The sequence below is a fragment of the Megachile rotundata genome, chromosome 8, assembly GCF_050947335.1.
Source record: "Megachile rotundata isolate GNS110a chromosome 8, iyMegRotu1, whole genome shotgun sequence".
Lineage (NCBI taxonomy): Eukaryota > Metazoa > Arthropoda > Insecta > Hymenoptera > Megachilidae > Megachile > Megachile rotundata.
In genome coordinates, this window is record NC_134990.1 from 11,987,548 (window position 1) to 12,010,569 (window position 23,022).

Below are 23,022 nucleotides of genomic sequence, written 5' to 3' on the forward strand. Positions count from 1 at the left end.
ACAAGTAAACGACCCGAGCAAACTTGTTTTTGCTGGATATTTCAAAAGCCTGCCATGAAGGGACGAGACTTTATCTTCGATACTTGGTTTGTCGACAAATTTTCTTTTATCTTAAATCAATGGATATCGATTGTTGTGAAATGTGGACTACATTCTCTTCTTCTTCTTCAAGCAAATTGCTTGTTATATTTAATCGATTCTTAGATGAAATCGATTTTTATTAAATTAAATCGGTTATTGTTAGATTAAACAGATTTTTGTTAAATTAAATCGGTTATTGTTAGATTAAATAGATTTTTATTGGATTAAATTTATTGATTAGATTCTAACATACAGGTAAATTATTTATGTACCTTTTCTTACAAACATATTACAAATTTTTCAGACAAAGTTTCTTCCAAAATTTAATTTGATTGGTCATCCGAAAGAACAATCTTAGTCGAGGTTTCTAACAAGATTGTTCGGGATAACTATCTATTTTGCTGTCCCCACGCGACAGTTTTGTTGCACACTGTGTACGAAAGGGTGAAATAAATAGCGTGACTCGCACAGAAATACAATCATCCATCTTGCTATTTTTAATCCTAACGTAACCTTTTTTCTTATTACTCTGTCAGCCATTGTGTGGCGCTAAAAAAACGGGGCGAAAGAAATTTGAAGCATGGCACAGACTTATCCCTTGCAGTGCAAACTGTACCTGTTTTCAAAAATTAATTCGTCCATTTAAAAATTGCCATGTGCACTCACCATCTTTGTTTACCTGTTATTTTTTAATCACCTAAGTCTACCTGTTATTTTTTAATCACCTAAGTTTACCTATTATTTTTTAATCACCTCCACTTTTAATTTTTAATATTTCTAAATTACTTTTGCAAAATTTGCAGACTTTTGCATATTACATTATGTAACATATTTGAGTTTTTCATATGTGATGAGCGAATATTAAAGAATTATTAGAGAATTCGATGGAGGAAATGATTTTTGGTATTTAGGAAGTTGAAGGTTTACGAGACGTTCGAGATTTGTGGCTGTGCACGCATTTTCACAGTTTATCCGAGGTACTTCGAAGCAATTTTTCCTTAATGGCTGCTGCATTCAAATATCACGTTGGTTGACAAGGGTTTCTACACAGCCGGTGATGTATTATGAGCGGTCTCGGGGGTTCGATATATTTACCTCCCGTAATTTTACGTACACCAGCGTGGAAAAACACGAGTATGCGAATAATTTCACCACAAATTACTTTCTCGTTTGAAACACTTCGGTTAATGAGAAACGCGATCCAGCGACAATGCACACAATTATATTTAACCAAATAATCTTTGCAATTTTTTTTCTTTATCAAACATTGTACCAAATGAACATAACCTCAAATAATCCTTAGATCTTTGCAATTTTTTTATGTTTATCAAATATGTGACCACATGAACATAACCTCAAATAATTCTTACAACTTTGCAATTTTTTTTCTTTATCAAACATTGTACTAAATGAACATAACCTCAAATAATCCTTAGATCTTTGCAATTTTTTTATGTTTATCAAACAGGTGACCACAAGAACATAACCTCAAATAATATTTGCAACTTTGCAATTTTTTTTTCTTTATCAAACATTGTATCAAATGAACATAACCTCAATTAATCCTTAGATCTTTGCAATTTTTTTATGTTTATCAAACAGGTGACCACAAGAACATAACCTCAAATAATATTTGCAACTTTGCAATTTTTTTTTCTTTATCAAACATTGTATCAAATGAACATAACCTCAAATAATCCTTAGATCTTTGTAACTTTCCTATGTTTATCAAACATTGTGTCAAATGAACATAACCTCAAATAATATTTACAACTTTGTAATTTTTTTTTCTTTATCAAACATTGTACCAAATGAACATAACCTCAAATAATCCTTAGATCTTTGCAATTTTCTTATGTTTATCAAACATGTGACCACAAGAACATAACCTCAAATAATATTTGCAACTTTGCAATTTTTTTATGTTTAACAAACATTGTACCAAATGAACATAACCTCAAATAATCCTTAGATCTTTGTAACTTTCCTATGTTTATCAAACATTGTATCAAATGAACATAACCTCAAATAATTCTTACAACTTTGCAATTTTTTTGTTTTTATCAAACATTGTACCAAACGAACATAACCTCAAATAATTCTTAATTCCCTAAATTCTTAAACTCCCACTTTTCCAAATCCCTAAATTACCATCCTCCTCAATCCTCCTCAGAAACCCCAAAAACTGAACGTCCTAAAATTCTCCAACCAACATTTTTAACCCTCGACTGCTTCACTCGATTGGCAGTATTCCACAAGAATAAAAGAGCATTCGAACACGCGATTTCGCTGGTAGAAAAGCGACGGACATTCCAGTTCCGCGAAGATAAAAACTCGCGAGTGTTTCTCTTCCATATAATTGCACTCTCGGAACTCGCGAAACTGTTGACACAACGTCGGCCGAAAAAGTCCTCGAAACAGGATCGTTCAGGAAGTTTTCGTTTCCTTTGCATCCGCAAAGTCCGTACGTGCAGTAGAATGATTATCAGAGACGAGAATGTTGGCCCTTAGTAAACCAGCCACAAACTGGAGGACCTTTCGACGACCAAACGAGATACTTGAATTCAGACAACCATGGTTGAACGCTACGTGCAAGAATATCAACTAAAATTGACCTGTTTTTTTAATAACATCAGAACTTATTTGTAACTGCATTGTTTTTTAGAGGAACATGTTTTTCAAATATTTTACGGGAAAAGCTTGCAAATATTTTTTATATTAATGTGAAATTGTTTCAGTTTCACAAATTCTCGTAAAGAATTTGATTGCCAAGGGAGCATTTTTATATTCAGGTATTTTTATGTGCAACCAGCAATCAAAATGGCGGATTTCATAACAAAAATATTTGTTTTTATTTTGCAGTAAAAATTTGTTGAAGATATTGGACGGGTTGTATGCAAGTCGATGTTTCAGTATTTAATTATTTTTGCAGCTTGTTTTAATAGGAAACGTGTATTGTCGGTTTTGAGGTTATGTTGATGGAATATGTAGGTAATAGACATTTGGAGATCTAGGGAATTTGGGATTTGGGAGTTTGGGGATCTAGGGAATTTGGGGTTTAGGAATTGGGGCGTCTGGGGAATTCGGGATTTAGGGGTTTGGGTATCTAGGGAATTTGGGATTTAGAGATTTGGGGATCTAGGGAATTCGAGATTTAGGGATTTTGGGATTTAGGGAATTCGGGATTTAAGGATTTGTGGATTTAGGGATTTGGGGATTTAGGGAACTTGGGATTTAGGGATTTGGGGATTTAGAGAATTTGGGGTTTAGGGATTTGAGGATTTAGGGACTTGAGGATTTAGGGATTTGAGGATTTAGGGATTTGAGGATTTAGGGATTTGGGAGTCTAGGGAATTTGGGATTTAGGGATTTGGGAATTTGAAATTTACGAAGCTTAATAATTTGGAAATTTAGAAATTTAGAAACCTAGAAAACTCCAAATCTCCAAATCTCTAAATTTCAAAATCCCCAAATCTCTAAACTTCCAAATTTCCAAATCCCTAAATTTCCAAATCTCCAAATCTCCAAATCTCCAAATTTCCAAATCCCCAAATCCCCAAATCCCCAAATCCCCAAATTGCTAAATCTCCAAATCCCCAAATTCCCAAATCCCCAAATCCCTAAATTGCTAAATCTCCAAATCTCCAAATCCTCTGATCTCCCCATCCCTAAATCTCCAAATCCCCAAATCCCCAAATTGCTAAATCTCCAAATCCCCAAATCTCCAAATCTCCAAATCCCCAAATCTCCAAATCCTCAAATCTCCCCATCCCTAAATCTCCAAATGTCCAAATCTCCAAATCTTCAAATCTCCAAATCTCCAAATCTCCCCATCCCCAAATCTCCCCATCCCCAAATCTCTCCATCCCCAAATCTAAATCCTTAAATCTGAAACCACCGACTGCTAAAAGCACCCTCCTAACCAAACCACTAAAATCCACAGTCTCTAAAAGGCCGAGACCGTGAAATTCCCTAGTTACCGAAATCCCGCGGGTCCCATCAGCGGATCAAAGGGTTCGTCGCGAAATGATCGCCCCGAATAACGTGGCGCATAGCTCTTTTGAACGGTGGAAAGGGGGCCACAGAAAGTTGGATGTTTTATTGGTAAAGAGGAAGAAACAGAGAAGAGTCGTGGTTCTGTTCATGGGTCATGAATTGTAAAGCGTCGCTGTTTATATTCAGACATCCGAGCCGGTGTGGCCACGACGTTTCGTGCCAGCTTCCGGAAAACGATATCAAGAGAAAAGCGAAGCGACGACGTTAAAAAGAATAGTCGATCCTCGCTCAAGGGGATCTGGCATTTTAATAAATTGAAATTCAACTGCGAAACGAAGCCAGTAAGCGTTTCCCTTCACGACCAAAAGGGATGACTAGCTTAAGGCTGCTTTGGAAATTCTTCGATATACAGATTAAAATACTCCCTCGTTCTGCTCGATTTCCTTACCGATTCCTTTCGATCTTTCGAATCTAAGATATCTTTTCTGCTTCCTGTTTTCTATTTAGGGCGATTAATAGGAAGCTGAGGATGCTTTGGAAAAGTTGAGCTCACTCGTGGTGATTGCAGTTATAATGGCGAAGATATGAATATTAAAGTTGGTTCGTATTTTAAGGTTATGTTGGTTCAATCATAACTATGAATTCTTGTATAAATTCTTTAAAAAAAAAAGTATTATCATTATTAAAATAATCGAATTTCACTCTTCATATACATGTATGTGATTTCACGTGTATGTATGTATGTATGTATGTATATATGTTATGTTATGTATGTATGAATGTATGTATATGTATGTGATTTCATATGTGAGTATGCATGTATGTATTTATGTATGTATGTATGTATGTATGTGTGTATGTATGTATATGTATGTGATTTCATATGTGAGTATGCATGTATGTATTTATGTATGTATGTATGTATGTGTATGTGTATATATGTATGTATGTGATTTCATATGTGAGTATGTATGTATGTGTTTGTGTGTATATATATGTATGTGATTTCATATGTGAGTATGTGTGTAAATGCTTGTATGTGATTTCACATGTGAGTATGTATGTATGTGAGTATGTGAGTGTGTATGTATGTGATTTCATATGTGAGTGTGTATGTATGTGATTTCATATGTGAGTATGTATGTATGTGATTTCATATGTGAGTATGTATGTATGCATACATATGTATGCACATGTATGTGTATATGTATATATGTATGTATATGTTTGTATGTGATTTCACATGTATGTATATGCGTATACACGTATGCATATATATATATGTCTATGAAAATACATGATTTTGAGGTTATGTTACATTCAAAATTAAAAAACCTCCTCGAAGCTCCAAAAACAACATAAATAATTTTCAATAAAATATTCCTAGACCTCATCGACAAGCCTTAAACCACCCTTCTCTCTAAATTTTTCACTGTCGAAGCCGTGTACACGAAAATTTCGGTTATGTAAATTTAATTATGCACGGTTTACATCGTATCCAGCGCACGTATGCGTGGAGTATATTAGAAGTGTACTGCGAATATTAAAATAACTACGATATGCAAACTATGTCGCAGGGTATATAGACGTTGAACACGTCGTAGAATGTGCAGCGCCATAGAATGATGTTCGCGTTAAGTATCGCAACGTGGAAAATTGTTGAGGTGGAACGTTGTAGGGGAGAATACCACCGGCTAGAATAATGCGAAACATATTTCATACCTGCTGTAACATTTGTTTTATCCAAGGATTTTTTTTTTCCTCGGACTTTCTGCTAAACAATTCAACGGCTGCGAACGCGTTCCGTTTAAAACCCGATATTTTCGAATTGCGTTACGCACTTTTGCCATTTCTGGGAAATTTCGTGTTTCCGGTTAAATTGTGCGTTTGACTGATTTCGAATTCTTTTTTATGGAAAAATTGTTGTTTAAGTTAGGTGTAGAGTGAATCTTATGTAGTTTGGTTAACTCGTGACGCACTCAGAGGAGAGGTGACGCACTCAGAGGAGACTTGACGCACTCAGAGGAGAGGTGACGCACTCAGAGGAGACTTGACGCACTCAGAGGAGAGGTGACGCACTCAGAGGAGACTTGACGCACTCAGAGGAGAGGTGACGCACTCAGAGGAGACTTGACGCACTCAGAGGAGACTTGACGCACTCAGAGGAGAGGTGACGCACTCAGAGGAGAGGTGACGCACTCAGAGGAGAGGTGACGCACTCAGAGGAGACTTGACGCACTCAGAGGAGAGGTGACGCACTCAGAGGAGGCTTGACGCACTCAGAGGAGAGGTGACGCACTCAGAGGAGAGGTGACGCACTTAGAGGAGACTTGACGCACTCAGAGGAGAGGTGACGCACTCAGAGGAGGCTTGACGCACTCAGAGGAGAGGTGACGCACTCAGAAGAGACTTGACGCACTCAGAGTTGAGGTGACGCACTCAGAGTTGAGGTGACGCACTCAGAAGAGAGATGACGCACTCAGAAAATACTTGACGCATCGAGAAGTGTGATGACGCACCCAAATAAGACTTGACGCACTCAGAGAAGCTGTGACGCACTCAGAAGAGAGTTGACGCACTTAGAAGAGAGATGACGCACTCAGAAAATACTTGACGCATCGAGAAGTGTGATGACGCACCCAAAAAAGACTTGACGCACTCAGAGAAGCTGTGACGCACTCAGAAAAGATTTGACGCACTTAGGGAAGGAGTGACGCACTCCTGACAAACCTTATTTAAATTTTTAATACTTTTCAATATGAAGTTCCAATTATAATTTGCAGAGTGATCTTTAAATAAAAAATTGACAATTTAACTCTCATATATTTAACATTGTAGTTGTGGACAGGTCTGACGCACCTGACACGTCATACATTAAATAAAATCCTGAAACAAAATTTGTCGTTGTTAATTATAATTATGTATCTTTTATAAAGAATATTTATTGTACAAACTCAGTATTGTAATTATATAAAATTTAGTATTGTTTATTCAAATGTCTACAGCTTATGTTAGTCACGTTAGTAATCGGCTATGTTTGATATTGGCAATGTTAGTAAACAGTTTTAATGACGTGCCAACGGTGTAAAACGAGAGATGCAGTATTACCAGCGGTTAAGAAATTACAATAATCAGAAAGGTAATTCGAAAACCCGCTATGATATCAGTTCACGTCTGGTGAACTTAAATTAGTTTTCTACGATATGGTCCAACTTTACTTCTGTGATACAGCAGCAGTGATCAAACCGAGGAAAAAAAGACCACGAGCAAGCTTACTTTGTATAATACCATTCTCGATTCAAACTTGTATCTGCAGACGTTTTCCTGCGCCTGAAAATTCTTCTACCTTTTGCGTTACTTCAATGGCCAATTCATTTCGAGTGTACACGAATTACTTGCTGTATTCGAAATTTTAAACGAAAATTATTGTAGGACGAATAAATTGTAATAGGAAGACGAATTAATTATTATTGTAAGCCTAATAAAGTACCATTGTAAAATTGCTTTCAATAGAATTTTAAATAAAATTTCAGTGAAATTGGAAGGAGAATAAATTATAATTACAAGAATGTAGCACAGCATTTAATAGAATTTTAAATCATTAATAAAATGTCAGTGAAACTGTAGAACGAGTAAAAAAATAATTACAATAATGTAACACAGCATTTAATAAAATTTTAAATCATTAATAAAATTTCAGTGAAATTGTAAAACGAATAAATTATAATTACAAGAATGTAGTACAGCATTTAATAGAATTTTAAATCATTAATAAAATGTCAGTGAAACTGTCGGACGAGTAAAAAAATAATTACTTTAATGTAACACAGCATTTAATAAAATTTTAAATCATTAATAAAATGTCAGTGAAATTGTAAGACGAGTGAAATAATAATTACAAGAATGTAACACAGCTTTTAATAAAATTTCAAATTATCAGTAAAATGTCAGTGAAATTTTAAAACAAACAAAATAGTAATTACAAGAATGTAACACAACTTTTATTAAAATTTCAAAACAGTAATATAACATTTATCAAATACAGTTTGAAATTTGTATACATTCGTTTTAAAAGGAATGATTTCAAAGGTACACAGCAATGGATGCAAGGTTTGTTCACATTTTAGCCAGCTGAAAAAATTGGAAAGCAAAGATAGAATGTATCAACGATTTTTCGAACGACAGATCACGTATCGGGAATCCATTAAATAAACGCATGGCTCAAAGAAAGAATAAAAACTTCGATCGATGTCTCCAGCGAGCTACGTTGATTCAAACAAGCGAGAATTCTTCTTTAATCCCGCAAAAAATCCGACCGTTCTTGCAGTATTGATCGGGATAAGTAACTTTCGATATGCATCGATCTCACAGCTGATAAGAATGGACGTTAACGTTATGGCGATCGTGAATCTCATTTTTGGTTTTGCTTTGGAAAATATTTTACTGCGGAGTTTAGAAATTTTGGAATTTTGGGATTTTGGAATTTTGGAATTTAGGAATTTTGGAATTTTGGAATTTTGGAATTTGGGAATTTGGGAATTTTGGAATTTGGGAATTTGGGAATTTTGGAATTTTTCACTTTGGAGTTTTGGAATTTTTGTATTTTTTCACTTTGGAGTTTTGGAATTTTGGAATTTTAGAATTTTTCACTTTGGAGTTTTGGAATTTTGGTATTTTTTCACTTTGGAGTTTTGGAATTTTGGAATTTTGGAATTTTGGAATTTTGGAATTTTTCACTTTGGAGTTTTGGAATTTTGGTATTTTTTCACTTTGGAGTTTTGGAATTTTGGTATTTTTTCACTTTGGAGTTCTGGAATTTTGGAATTTTGGAATTTTGGAATTTTTCACTTTGGAGTTTTAGAATTTTGGTATTTTTTCACTTTGGAGTTTTGGAATTTTGGAATTTTAGAATTTTTCACTTTGGAGTTTTGGAATTTTGGTATTTTTTCACTTTCGAGTTTTGGAATTTTGGTATTTTTCACTTTGGAATTCTTCAATGTTATCAAATTCCCAGATTTATGCCAAACATGCCCCAGTTCCAAAATAGACCACCAAGACATTCAAATATACATTCATAAATCTGCACCTTCTCAAAGTCACAAACGTCCAAATAAAGCCGTCAAAGACCCCAAGTCAAAGTATAAAAATTTCCCAGTAATTTCTCAAGCGTACCATACAGATAAAAGCAGATACATTTCAGCGAATACCTTTGAATATCTTGCACCGCAGGTTAATTCATCATCCGCAATTAGAAGGACAAAGAACGAATTCGTCCGCAGAAAATTTCACACCAGCTGTTTAACGAAATACACGTGTGAACAGCTTTTATCTCAATTAACACGAGTGTTTCTTCTCCTTCAGCTATTAATTGCGGAACGAGTCAAGCTTTCTAGCTAATGTCCCCGTTGAGTGCAGGTTTATAACAGACCGTTCGCCAACATCGTTGGCTTCATCAGGGTACCCGTACAATCGACTTTCTTTTCAGACCTTAACACATTTACTCGGAGTACTTCTAATTTAGTTAGGACCATTACCACTGTTACATTTCATTGACAATTGCGGACGACAATGTTTTTAACATTCGTTTACTTTTCAATTTCAGCCTCTGTTGTACTTCTGACATGCTTCAATTACAGGGTGTCTCACAATTGGGGTAGATCCCTGAAATGGTAGCTAACGTGATTCTGAATAAGATTTCCTTTTGCAAAAATGGGGTTTGAAGCTTCGTTTTTGAATTATTCACTCGTATTTACATCTCCAGCCGAATTTTAGCTAAACCGATAGAAAATCAGAAACTGTTTTCCCTCGGTAGTGTCACAAAAATTGTTGGCCCACTCCGAGCTTTTGTGAAACGTAAAAATTCTTCGAAGAGTCACTCTCGAGTCATCAAGTACGCAGCAAAATAAAAGTACGTATCAAGTTCCAAGTATCAGGTTTCAGGTATCAAGTATCAGGTTTCAAATATCAAGTTTCAAGTATCGAGTTACAAGTCTGGTTGGTGAAAGTACGTATCAAGTTACAAGTATCAGGTTTCAGGTATCAAGTGTCAGGTTTCAAATATCACGTTTCAAGGTCCAAGTATCAGGTTTCAGGTATCAAGTGTCGGGTTTCAGTTATCAAGTTTCTAGTTCCAAGTATCTGGTTTCAGGTATCAAGTGTCAGAATCCTTCAGATTCACGTCAGCTACCATTTCAAGGACCTACACTAATTGTGAGGCACCTTGTTGATATCTAAAGATCTAGCCATTTAGAAATCTATAAATCTAGAAACCTAGAAATCTAGAAACCTAGAAACCCAGAAATCTATAAATCCTGAAACCTACAAATCAAAAAACCTAGAAATTCAGAAATCTAAAAATAAGTAAATCCAAAAATCTAAAAGTCTAAAAATCCCAAAATTTAAAAATCTAAAAATCCAAAAATCTAAAAATCTAAAAATCTAAAAATCCAAAAACCTAAAAATTTAAAAATCTAAAAATCCAAAAATCCAAAAATCCAAAAATCTAAAAATCCAAAAATCCAAAAATCCAAAAATCCAAAAATCCAAAAATCCAAAAATCTAAAAATCCAAAAATCCAAAAATCCAAAAATCTAAAAATCCAAAAATCTAAAAATCCAAAAATCTAAAAATTCAAAAATCTAAAAATCCAAAAATCTAAAAATCCAAAAATCTAAAAATCCAAAAATTTAAAAATGTAGAAATCTAAAAAGCTACGAATCTAATAACCCAAAAGTCCATGAAGTAGCAAAATCCGAAATACACCTGATTCGATAGTAATTCCACAGTCCCGTGATCTCGCGAAAATTATGCAACTCGTCAGTAAGATCTTGACAGTCTGTGTTCCCTCGGAAATTTCTCAAAGCGAATTGCACGCTGATTTCACGTCGATAAATAATACTGCTGATTACACAGGAGAACGGGAGGAAGTTCTCGGTTCCAAGGCGAAGTAGAATTCAATATGCACAAATCTGCCTTTGAATTCACAAGGATCGGATAATTCTCTTTGCTCCGGAGTCCTACGTCCATTAATGTAAACGGCAGGAATTCCTCGGCGAAACTGAGAAAATCCTTTCAAATCTTGCTATTTTCAATTCCTTTTTATTATCCTATCGCCTCCGATCGATCACTAAATCGACGGTAGAACAGCGTCGATTAGATTCCACCATAATTAAGTCTTCCTCCAAACTCTTTAAACCAATTACATATTTAATTAAACTTCCCCTACAAAAATTTTCATACAGAGATTGCCTCTAATCTCGCGTTTTATTCGAAACTTCTTATGTTCCCATTTCCCTTAATATCTGTACACACGGGTCGCCGCTCGGATACTTTCGGCCACGATTGTCGTCCGCGCCGGTAATAAACGACAAAAAGAGAACGAATTTTATTTCCGCCTACCGTTCTAATTTTGAGGGTACAAATAACTTTCCAGCGGTAAATGGAATAATGAGAATTGCGGCTCCTAGACTAAAAGCAAAAGACACTTTCCGCTTTCTATTTGCGCGTACGCACACTCTCATCTGTTCACGTATGTAGCTAGGGGACTGGGCAAATAATTTGTTGGCCCCTGCAAACGTTCCAAACCGATATTATGTTACGTTTGTAATCTGGACGGATGAAATAGGTGTTTTGATTGAATGCGGTTCTCCATGCAAAAAATTGGGAAATAGGAAGATGGAGATGTTGAGATACAGATGTGGAAGGATGGATGAACTGTATAATGGAAGAATGAAATAGGGGTGCAGGAGTATGAAGATGTAAGGATGTAGGACGTAGGGATATGGGGATGGGGAGATATAGAGATGAGAGTGTAGGAAAATAGGGATGTAAAGACGCAAGCAGAGGGATATGGGGACGTTGGGATATGGGGACGTGGAGATATCGGTGCGTGGAGATATCGGTGCGTGGAGATATCGGAGCGTGGAGATATCGGAGCGTGGAGATATTGAGACGTGGAGTTATCGGAGCGTGGAAATATCGGAACGTGGAGATATCGGAACGTGGAGATATCGGAGCGTGGAGATATCGGAGCGTGGAGATATCGAGACGTGGAGTTATCGGAGCGTGGAGAAATCAGAGCGTGGAGATATCGAGATGTGGAGTTATCGGAGCGTGGAGATATCGAAGCGCGGAGATATCAGAGCGTGGAGATATCGAGACATGGAGATATCTGAGGCTCTAAATGTACAGTGACATAAAAATATCAGCAGTAAGGCGTAATTCCTAAAACCATAATAAATCTGTGCATCCAGAAACCTTGATCTCTATAAATCTATCGACCTACAAATCTATAAACCTAGAAGTCCATTAATCTACCTATCTATTGTTTAATCTACGTATCTAGGGATCTAGCGACGTACAAATTTAACATTGCTCTCAACATAACACATATCATCTCAATAACCCATGTTTGTCTAATAAAAAATAAAGCGAATTCAATAAAGTGCTCCCTGTTCCATTGTTTGTCGATCGCATGTAGTAACAGTTATCGCCGTAATACATTTTAATTAAAAACTTTCATTTTGTCTCGTATCAGGTTCCCGGTTATTTTTACCTTGCTTTTACTACTCTATATCAATGTAACGTGAAAAGTTTCTTTTCCATTATTGAAATTCGTAATGTTTTCAATACACTCGGAATATTCGTGAATTAATTTACACTGCTTAATCGACGGACATGCTTCATTAAATCCCGATTCCTGATTGGACAATCATTTCGTTCTTGACGTTAATAAAATTCATGCGATGTAGTTATGTGTATCGATAAATCACGCGTAGCAGCTTCAACGCGATATCTATTGTGCTGATTAATGCTCGATTTGCAAATTACGAGAACAGAAAAATATTGTAAATATGTTATTAACTAAAATTTTCAGATTAGTATGAAATTCGTTTTTTTGTTCCTGAGTTTTCAAAACGAGAACAAATAATTGTATCAAGTATTCCGAAACTATAAACAATTTTAACTATATACAATTTTAATTTTAAATGCAATTTTAATTATATACAATTTTAATTTTAAATGCAATTTTAATTATAAACAATTTTAATTTTAAATAAAATTTTATATCGAACGTTAACAATTTTCTATCGAAACTCGCTCCGTCATATGCAAAGATTCATAAGCAAACTTCAAGACATTTAATCTTCCCATTCAACATGGCGATTGTTTAAAATAAAAGTTTCCTGTCCATGATTTTCTTTTGTCAAGTTTGAAAACCTCCCTGCAGACGGAATATCATTTGCATGAAAATTTCGCGGAGAAAAAAAGTTTCATTCTGGCATCGGGATGCGTGGAAAGAAAGACGAAACTATCTGCCAGTGATATCGAAAACCAAACTTCGACAATTGCCAAGTTTTGAAAGTCGCAACGTTCCGGTAATACCAATTGAAATACCTCGACGAAAATCCATTTGCAGTATATCACGGGGCTCACATATCACGTTAAAATTATCGATATCACCCGCTTGATTTAGAGCGCCTTAACAGTAACTTCGAACCGAGAAAGTTGTCCTTCGAAAATCCTTCGAAAGTATTTTCTACGTTTAGAATTGTTCAAACTTGTATTCTTAATTTTCCACTCACTTAATCGGTTCAAATTATTTTCCGGGTGATGACAGCATTTGCAAATTGGTTAGGTTTGGTTAGGCAGGTTAGGCCTGGTTAGGTAGGTTAGGGTGGGTTAGGTAGGTTAGAGTGGGTTAGGTAGGTTAGGTTTGGTCAGATAGGTTAGGTTTGGTTAGGTAGGTTAGGGAGGTTAGGTTTGGTTAAGCAGGTTTGGTTTGGTTAGGTAGGTTAGGTTTGGTTAGGTAGGTTAGGTTTGGTCAGGTAGGTTAGGTTTGGTCAGGTAGGTTAGGTAGGTTAGGTAGATTAGGGAGGTTAGGTTTGGTGAAGCAGGCTTGGTTTGGTCAGGTAGGTTAGGTTTCGTTGGGTTTCGTTAGGTAGGTTAGGTTTGATCAGTTAGGTTTGGTTAGGTAGGTTAGGTTTGGTTGATTAGATTAGGTTTGGTTGGTAATGTCAAGTTTGGTTGATTAGGTTTAGTTGGTTAGGTTAGGTTGCTTATACAGTTTGCAGTAAGTAGTTTAAAATACAATTTGACACAAACACAATTATTAAGCAGTTTCTACAAATATTAAGCAGTTTGATATACAACTTTAAAATAAAAAATTATGTTAATATTTTGTGTACCATAAACAGTAAGTTAGGTTAGGTTTGTTTGATCATATAGTTTGTAGAAAATATAATTTTAAAATGAAAGACTATGTACTTATTTTGTACGTCATTCACAGAATGTTAGGTTAGGTTGTACAATTTTACTCTGAAAGGAAACGAAAGTAATTCTATCCGTAATTCTTGCAACGCAAAGGAAATTGTAATCAAAGAGGAAGGGAAGAAACGAGAAGGTGGATACAAGATGAAAGAATCGACGAAGCAACGATCGATTTCCTGGTCGATTGAAAGTGGTATGTTTGGAGAACATACCTGAAGTTCCACGAGTTTCCTACACTTTCAAACATCGTTCGGGTGGACCAGGAGTAACCTTTACGGATGAACTACTTTCAACACACATGCACAAGAAACACTTTTAGATATAATTAATCTATGTATCTGTTCGGTAAAAACAATATTCTACAAATAATATTTTCCCTTGCGAAATAATTATTGTAGAGCTCGAACAACGAAGGATTTTTGTTAGGAAAATAAAGATTTTATGTAATTGAGATTATTTTATTTTTATGCGTTCCAATGAAATTTTATGAGAGAGAAATTTTGCCTGAAAACAGATATTTTATTTTAATCGAGTTATTTTTGTTGTGTGAATATTTGGGTAATTTCTATTTATATGTAGGAATAAAATTTTGTGAGAGCTGTGACTAGATAAAGATTCTGAGAGGATTTAGGTAATTAGTGGTTTAAAATTTCAATCTGCCGAATAAAATTTAATTCTAAGGAAATTTTTTATTTATTTTGTTAATACGATGCGTTTGCTCAGGTGCGCATCAAATTGAGGCAAATATTGTTTCATGGAAATTTGTAAACTTATAAGTTTGCGTAGACATACGAGCCGGATATTGGCCTAATTTGGTGCACTGAAATATTTATGTTTACGGAAATCTGTGTAATAAGTGAAGAAAGTGATTTAAATATTTATATATGGTCAAAGTTGAGTTCAATATAAATTATTTAAAAATGTTATTTAAATACATTGTTCAAATACAGTTTTACTGCTATATATTTTAACATGGAATGTTATAAATGTACCAGTACAAAGGATAAAACAAATAATAAAACATAAATCAATACACACTTTAATTATTTATCTTCATGAAGATTGGCAAAGATTCTAAAAAAGTTGTTTTAACAAATTTCGTAAGTTAAAATGAAAAACTAATAAAAGGGTCATATAACCTTTTTAATAATTTTAGTGTTAATACAATAATATTCATACATTTAACACTAAATGTATCAGTGTGAAATGCATATACTCTAAAATTAAAAATGAAGTTAAAAAATAAATAAACAAGTGATAAAACGTAAATTAATATACAAATTAATTTTTTATCTTCATGAAGATCAGCAAGGATTCTAAAAAAATTCTTTTATAAAAATTTTGTCAAGTTTTAACTTTGACAAATTAAGAACTTATAAAAGGGTCACATGACCTTTTTGATAATTTCAGTGCCAATAATTCACACACTTAATCCAAGAAATCAAAACGTTTAGTCTATGTCAGCAAAGTTGTAAATCTCTTTCCAATTCATTTGAACGTATTAATGCACAAATTACGTGAAACGATCTAATTAGAGTAGTATTAAACTTAGTGAAAGCATATGTGGACTATAAGAAGCTTTAAAACTTTGACTCCCACTGTGAAAATGATCATGTGCAACAAGTTATAAACTCAACATAGTACCTTATAATTATCTGCAACTTTAGTGAACTAATAAAATTTCGACTATATAATAGTATTAAACAAAGTTAAATTATTTTACATTATTACATACTGGTCACTATTAAATTTAAATAATATCTAATAATTAACATATGTGATATGTATGTCACATGTCAATGTTTAATTCAGTTTCGGATTCAATTTCAGCACTGTGATTATAATCATTAATAATGTCATTTAGTTAGTACAATCGAAATTGTTATTGTAATGTCGTTTCAAAAACAGTGAAAATTATTTATTTTTATTAATTGATCAGTGATAATTATGTTTAGAGAGAAACATTAATTTTTAAGTGAATACTGAAAGCTTCTTTTCTTTGGCACAAGTGCATATCAATAACATAATAATTGTTTTTAATTATTCTTCTAATACTGTAAGATAAGAAACGCTGTAAGATTTTTAAGAATGCATCAAATAAATTTTTTGACAAATTGTGTAAATTATTTGTAACTCTTGTACCAATTATTTAAAATTACTCACAATTGAGTTTAGTAATGACTGTTCACTGTTCATCAGCTGAGTGTCATACAAAAATTGTAGGTCTTAAACTGATCATACCATAGGGGTAGATTTTTAATATCAGATTTCATATCAGAACTAGTAGATTGTTAACTATAAGATGGAAATGTGAGATTGCAAAATACCAACTATACAACAAAGAGTGAACCTGTTCTACCAGAAACCAAGAGTTTGTAACTCGGAATATTGATAAATATTTAGTGAAGAACCTCCAACTAAAATTTCCACCGAGAAATCTCTCTCAAGCAAAATAATAACTATCGTCGAATAACTATTTTGCGTCAAGAATTATTGCAAACTTCGCAAAGTATCTCAAATTTGCAAAACATCTCAAATTCACAAAATATCTCAAATTCACAAAATGTCTCAAATTTGCAAAATATCTCAAATTCACAAAATACAAAAATGCAGAGAAAAAATTCGGTAAAAATCCTTCTACAAAGCAAGGATGACAGAGGATAAATAAGAAAATTGTAAGCCTTCATAAAAGAATGACATTGGGGTTGAAAATCATAGGGGTTGTCATTTTGTCCGCAAGTTATAAGACCGATTCCGTCCGTATACGAGTCAATCGTCCGCGAAGGCTTAAAGAAGCAGCGTCTCGCGCGCGCACCTACGATCATCCCTCGCCCCTTCTCACCCCTTAGCTCTCTATCTCTGTGGGCACCCTCCACGATCACTGACTGCAGCAGCGAGTTGCACACGCCGCTGCGACACTCGCAGCACCGTGCTTCCTCGATCGTTAACGCGAACTCGTGTCACGAGAAGCAACACCGAATGTCCGGACCGGGGTAGGAAACGGGTTCGCACACACACAACCCCCTCCAGCCGAGCTGAGCAGTTTCCGCGGTGTCGAAGGATCGCGCAGGAAAAGAACGTTTCTCTCCTGTACTCGGACGAGCGTACCTGCCCGCTGGAAGCGACGACTTCGACTAGAGGACGACGCCCGTCGACCGCGCACCACCCTCTCGAAAACGCGGCGAGACGCGCGCGCACACACGCGGGAGAAACGCACGGTTATCGGAACATACACGCGCAAACGACGCTGGCAGCGAAATACGCTACCAAGAAATCAACCGACGGGCTAACAGGCGAGTGCGAAAGCACCGATACCGTTATTACCTCTGCGCGGGGATGCTTATATCGAGATTATGAGCAAAAGGAAATTTTGAAAGGGTTTCGAAGGGATATAAAGGGTTCAAGTTTTTTGGAGCGAGGTATGAAATTGAGGGACGTGGGATTTGAGAAGAGTGGAAGGTAGGGTAAATGGTTGGGAGTTTTGAGATTTAGGAAGGAGGGTGGGAGTTTGAAGGAAGGTGGGAATTTGGGGGTTGGTGAATGGGGAGAGGGGAGTTTGGAAGCATGAAAGTATGGGAAGGTGGGAAGTTGGGGTATTGGGAATTTGGGGAGGTAGATATTCGGGAGAGTGGAAATTAGGGGAAGGTGAAAACTTGGGGAGGTAGAAATTTGGGAGGGTGGAAATTGGGGAAGATGGAAATTTGGGGAGGTAGAAATTTGGGAGATATCGAATTTTGGAAGCGTAGAAATTTAGGGGCGTAGGAATTTGGGGGCGTGGAAATTTGTGGGCGTGAAAATTTGGGGAGGCAAAAATTTGGGGGCGTGGAAATTTGGGGAGGCAGAAAATTGTGGGCGTGGAAAGTTGTGGGCGTGGAAATTTGTGGGCGTGAAAATTTGTGGGCGTGGAAATTTGTGGGCGTGGAATTTTGAAGTCCAAACTTGAAGAACTTGAAATTTAAAAGTTTAAAAATTCTAACATTTAAAAAATTAAACAGATGGCAATTTGAATAACTAGGAAAGTGTAAAAGTACAAAAACTTCAAATCAAAAATAAAGAAACTTGAGAACTTAAAGACTTCCTGTACATATGTGTACATGTGCATATGTTGCTTCCACATTCGCCCTGAAGCTCCACACGAAACCGATCAAAGCGCTTCAAAGTTGAAATTAATGAATCTGGTAGTAAATCCCACTGATTCAAGGATGGTAGCTTATAGACAAGCGTAGGTATGATTAGCTTTGTGGCTTACATCCCCACATTGAATAAGCTGCATTCTAAATTTAGAACCAGACTATAAGGTGTTATAGTTTATAAAACATTTTTTATGACCTGAGGCAAAGTTTATGAAATATAAAATTTTCATCATAAAAGAATGATAAAAATATTATCGTCCAATATTATTACAGTGCAATCAATATGTGAAGTATAACAAAGATGTTAATATGTAAAATTGTTTAAAAACCAAAGAGGTTACTAATATGTATTTTTCCGAGGATCAGTATAGTGCGTGCATTACCTTGATGAAGGAATGTAGCTCGAGTAGCTTGCCGGATGGAAGTGGAGAAAGACTAAGAAGCTTGCGGTAATTTCTGTAGGTTGGTCTTCCATTGATGAAACCAGGGGATGAAGTTAAGGAGATGTTTCCATTTTACGGAATCACCTTTTGGAAGACTTTTAAAAGAAAAAAATTAATGAACGTCCGTTTCTTTTCCTGTATAAAACATGACGATATCATGCGTGTTGATGAAATATGCAGAAATATCCGTGAGTGTAAATATAATATGTGAAACTGATATGCATGAAAGTACAACTGCGCAATGATACAATACAGGAATTTATAATACGTGCAAGTATAATGTAGGAATACAATGCCGGGAAATATAACTTGTACGAACTTGTATTGTTCTGAAATTCAATGAAGTCGAATGCAGTGTGAGGAAATACATTCATTCAAATTTGAAGCGCTTAGAAGTTTAATGTAACGGAATACAATTTGGGGAAATGTGGTGCGTCGAATTAGGGCGCGTGGGAGTTCCACGCGTAGAATTATGGCGCGTGGGAGGTCCACGCGTGGAATTAGGGCGCGTGGGAGTTCCACGCGTGGAATTAGGACGCGTGGGAGGTCCACGCGTGGAATTAGGGCGCGTGGGAGTTGCACGCGTGGAATTATCGCGCGTAGGAGTTCCATGCGTGGAATTAGAACGCATGGAAGTTCCATGCGTGGAATTAGGGCGCATGGGAGGTCCACGCGTGGAATTAGGGCACGCGAGAGTTCTACGCGTGGAATTATGGCGCGTGGGAGTTCCACGCGTGGAATTATGGCGCGTAGGAGTTCCACGCGTGGAATTAGGGCACATGGAAGATCCACGCGTGGAATTATGGCGCGTGGGAGTTCCACGCGTGGAATTATAGCGCGTGGGAGTTCCACGCGTGGAATTATGGCGCGTGGGAGTTCCAAGCGTGGAATTATGTCGCGTGGAAGTTCCATGCGTGGAATTATGGCGCCTGGGAGGTCCACGCGTGGAATTAGGGCGCGTGGGAGTTCCAAGCGTGGAATTATGTCGCGTGGAAGTTCCACGCGTGGAATTATGGCGCCTGGGAGGTCCACGCGTGGAATTAGGGCGCGTGGGAGTTCGACGCGTGGGAGTTCCACGCGTGGAATTATGGCGCGTGGAGCTACCACGCGTGGAATTATAGCGCATGGAAATACGGCGCGTAGAGGTACCACGCATGGAATTATGGAGCGCGGAATTACGGCGCGTGGAAGTTCCATGCGTGGAAGTACTACGCACGGAATTACAACCCTTAAGAATTTACAGCGCTTAGAAATCCAACTCCTTCGAATTCCACGCGTGAAAATACAACGTGTGGAAATATCCCGCGTGCAAATACGCCACGTGGAAATACCACGCACGGAATAATCCATAGAAATTTGCAAGGCATCTGAATGCAAAGTATAGCAAGAATACAATGGCCAGGAATATACATACTACGGAATTTAAAAAGCAATGCTATGACGTTCAATTGAACGTGTGATTGAACTTAGATACAATGTTCTATCTGGCCATACGTTACCGAATTTCTGGCATCGTTCGATCACGTCTCATAAGTTATCATCCGATACCGTGTCGACCCAATTGTTTCTATAAAGTATCGATTAAGGTTGGTATCTTTGGTTGCTTACTACATATCGAAACTCGTTGTTCGTTTCCCGCAGTCACGTTTGCCGAGAAATCTCATCGACAAGGAGTTCCGCAGAGCTCCACGTGTCGGAATGTTTCATCCTTGTAGAAGAGCCTTCTCCTTCGGGATGCGTTAGTGGGAGCTTCTCGTGCCTTCAGTTGTAGGATGCTCGATCTGGAGACTGCGCAAAGGTCTTTCTGCTTCGACATCGGAAGATAGGAAGCTCTACGAAGGGATACCAGGGGAGGTTTCGTAGAGACGCTTTCGGTGGTGGTTTCTCTCACAGTCACGCGCACTGACGCTCGTTTCTCTTTTCTCTTTTCCTTTTCCTGTATACTGGGTGTTCGAACATTGCTTTAAACAAAATCGAGCAAGATTCGCAACAAAGGGAAACTGGGGAAGGTTGAAAACCTGTCAGCAAAAATTCATCTGGATTCTTCAACGTCCGTTCACTTTACTAAAAATTATTTCGCTTTTGGCAGATGACGTTTATTCAATTTATATGTCAAAACCTCCTTGTTTCAACTGATGCAACTGACTTTATATTTTAAGCTCAAATTTTGGAGTACTTTTAATATGTGTAATGACATATTAAAATATTTATTAAGAAGTTGAAAATTTGGAGAGTAAGGAAGTTAAACTTTTAGATACATTATGCATTCAGATCCTTGATTATGCAGATCATAATCAGACTACAAATTCAGTGAAAATACAAGTTTATCATATTTGAACTGTAGGGTGCGTCACGGGTGCGTCACGTTATGACAGAGAGTTCAGAGAAGATCTTGAACAATAATTATTCTCATACATTGACTTAATTAATATATTTTATAATGCAACAATTTTTAGAGTGCGTCACTAGTGCGTCACTAGTGCGTCACGAGTGCGTTACGATATGACAGAGAATTCAATGAAGATCTAAAACAATAATTCTCTTCATACACTGACTAAATTAATATATTTTATACAACAATTTTCAAGGTGCGTCATGAATGCGTCACGATATGACAGACCACTAAATGAACAAATGATTGAATAAATTAATACAACAATATTCCAGCAAGATCTGAGAACAAATAAATAAATTCTCCTCAAAATTTTTGATGAAACAAATATTTGAAGCTTGAATATTTGAACCTAACAATTCTGCCCATGTTTTTGGAACACCTTATATATACAAGGTACACGTATGCTCGTAAAACACATACATACGCCTTGTTCCTTCCGTTGTTCCCTTTCGGCTCGACACACGCTCTCCCTTTCTATTATTCCGTCCAATATATTTCATATCTTGTAGTCGCACCCGTGTGTACGTTGCAACTGCATACTTTCATACTCTGTTTCATTCCGCGAATACTTCCTTGGAAATTACCAACGGTATTCGATAGCGTCATTGATCCTCGATCTTCTCTTTTGCTTTTCGGAAATTCGAAAACTTGTCTTACAACTTGATTGTTGTGCAAAACTTCTGATATCTGAATCTCTGTCAGGGTATTTCGGAGTCTTTAATCTCGTTCTTCAGCATTCTTGACAATCGACTTGACGGTAGGGTAATTTTCACCCCTTGATGATATTAATAATAATTAACTTTCAGTATGTGGCAACAAATTTGTATTCAAATATTTGTACTTCTATTTGTACTTAAACTTGTCTATAATTAAATGACGTTATGGTGTATGCAAATACAATCTATTAAAATTTGAAGTTCTTAGAAGGTTAATGTAGCGACATATAATCTGTGGAAATATAGTGCGTGGAGGTACAGTGCGTGGAAACATAGCGTAGGAAAGTGTAACGCGTGGAAATACTGTGCATGGACAAGTTCAACTTGTGGAATTATAGCGCGTGGAAATACCACGCATGGAATAATAACCCATAGAAATTTAGAACGCTTGGAAATTAAATTTGTCCGAATACAACGCGTAGAAATATGGTGCGTGGAAGTACGACGCGTGGAATTAGGGTGCATGGAAGTTCCACGCGTGGAATTATAGCGCATGGGAGTTCCACGCGTGGAATTATAGCGCATGGGAGTTCCACGCGTGGAATTATGGCGCGTGAAAGTACCACGCGTAGAATTACGGCGTGTGAAAGTACCACGCGTGGAATTATGGCGCGTGGAAGCTTCACGCGTAGAATTAGGGCGCGTGGAAGTTCCACGCGTGGAATTATGGCGCGTGGGAGTTCCACGCGTGGAATTATAGCGCGTGGGAGTTCCACGCGTGGCATTATGGCGCGTGGGAGTTCCACGCGTGGAATTGTAGTGCATGGGAGTTCCACGCGTGTAATTATGGCGCGTGGGAGTTCCACGCGTGGAATTAGGGCGCGTGGGAGTTCCACGCGTGGAATTACGGCGCGTGAAAGTACCACGCGTGGAATTATGGCGCGTGGGAGTTCCACGCGTGGAATTATGGCGCGTGAAAGTACAATGCGTGGAAATACGGCGCGTGGAAGTACTACGCGTGGAAATACGGCGCGTGGGAGTTCCACGCA

General features: G+C 36.9%; 1 protein-coding gene across 8 annotated transcripts in view; it reads right to left on the reverse strand.

The window, feature by feature from the left end:
• The window catches only part of Stg-1 (stargazin related protein STG-1), a 55,705-nt gene extending 38,216 nt beyond the window's left edge, over positions 1-17,489 (reverse strand). For 5 of the 8 annotated variants that reach the window (XM_076534673.1, XM_012290390.2, XM_012290394.2 and 2 more), the window contains exon 1: positions 17,189-17,489. The gene's annotated coding sequence lies outside the window, so the exon portion shown is untranslated. Of the gene's footprint in view, positions 1-14,558; positions 14,680-17,161 lie in introns of those variants that run through there. The other 3 variants (XM_076534671.1, XM_012290391.2, XM_076534672.1) reach the window with 3 other exon arrangements.
• Between the last annotated feature and the right edge of the window lie 5,533 nt (positions 17,490-23,022).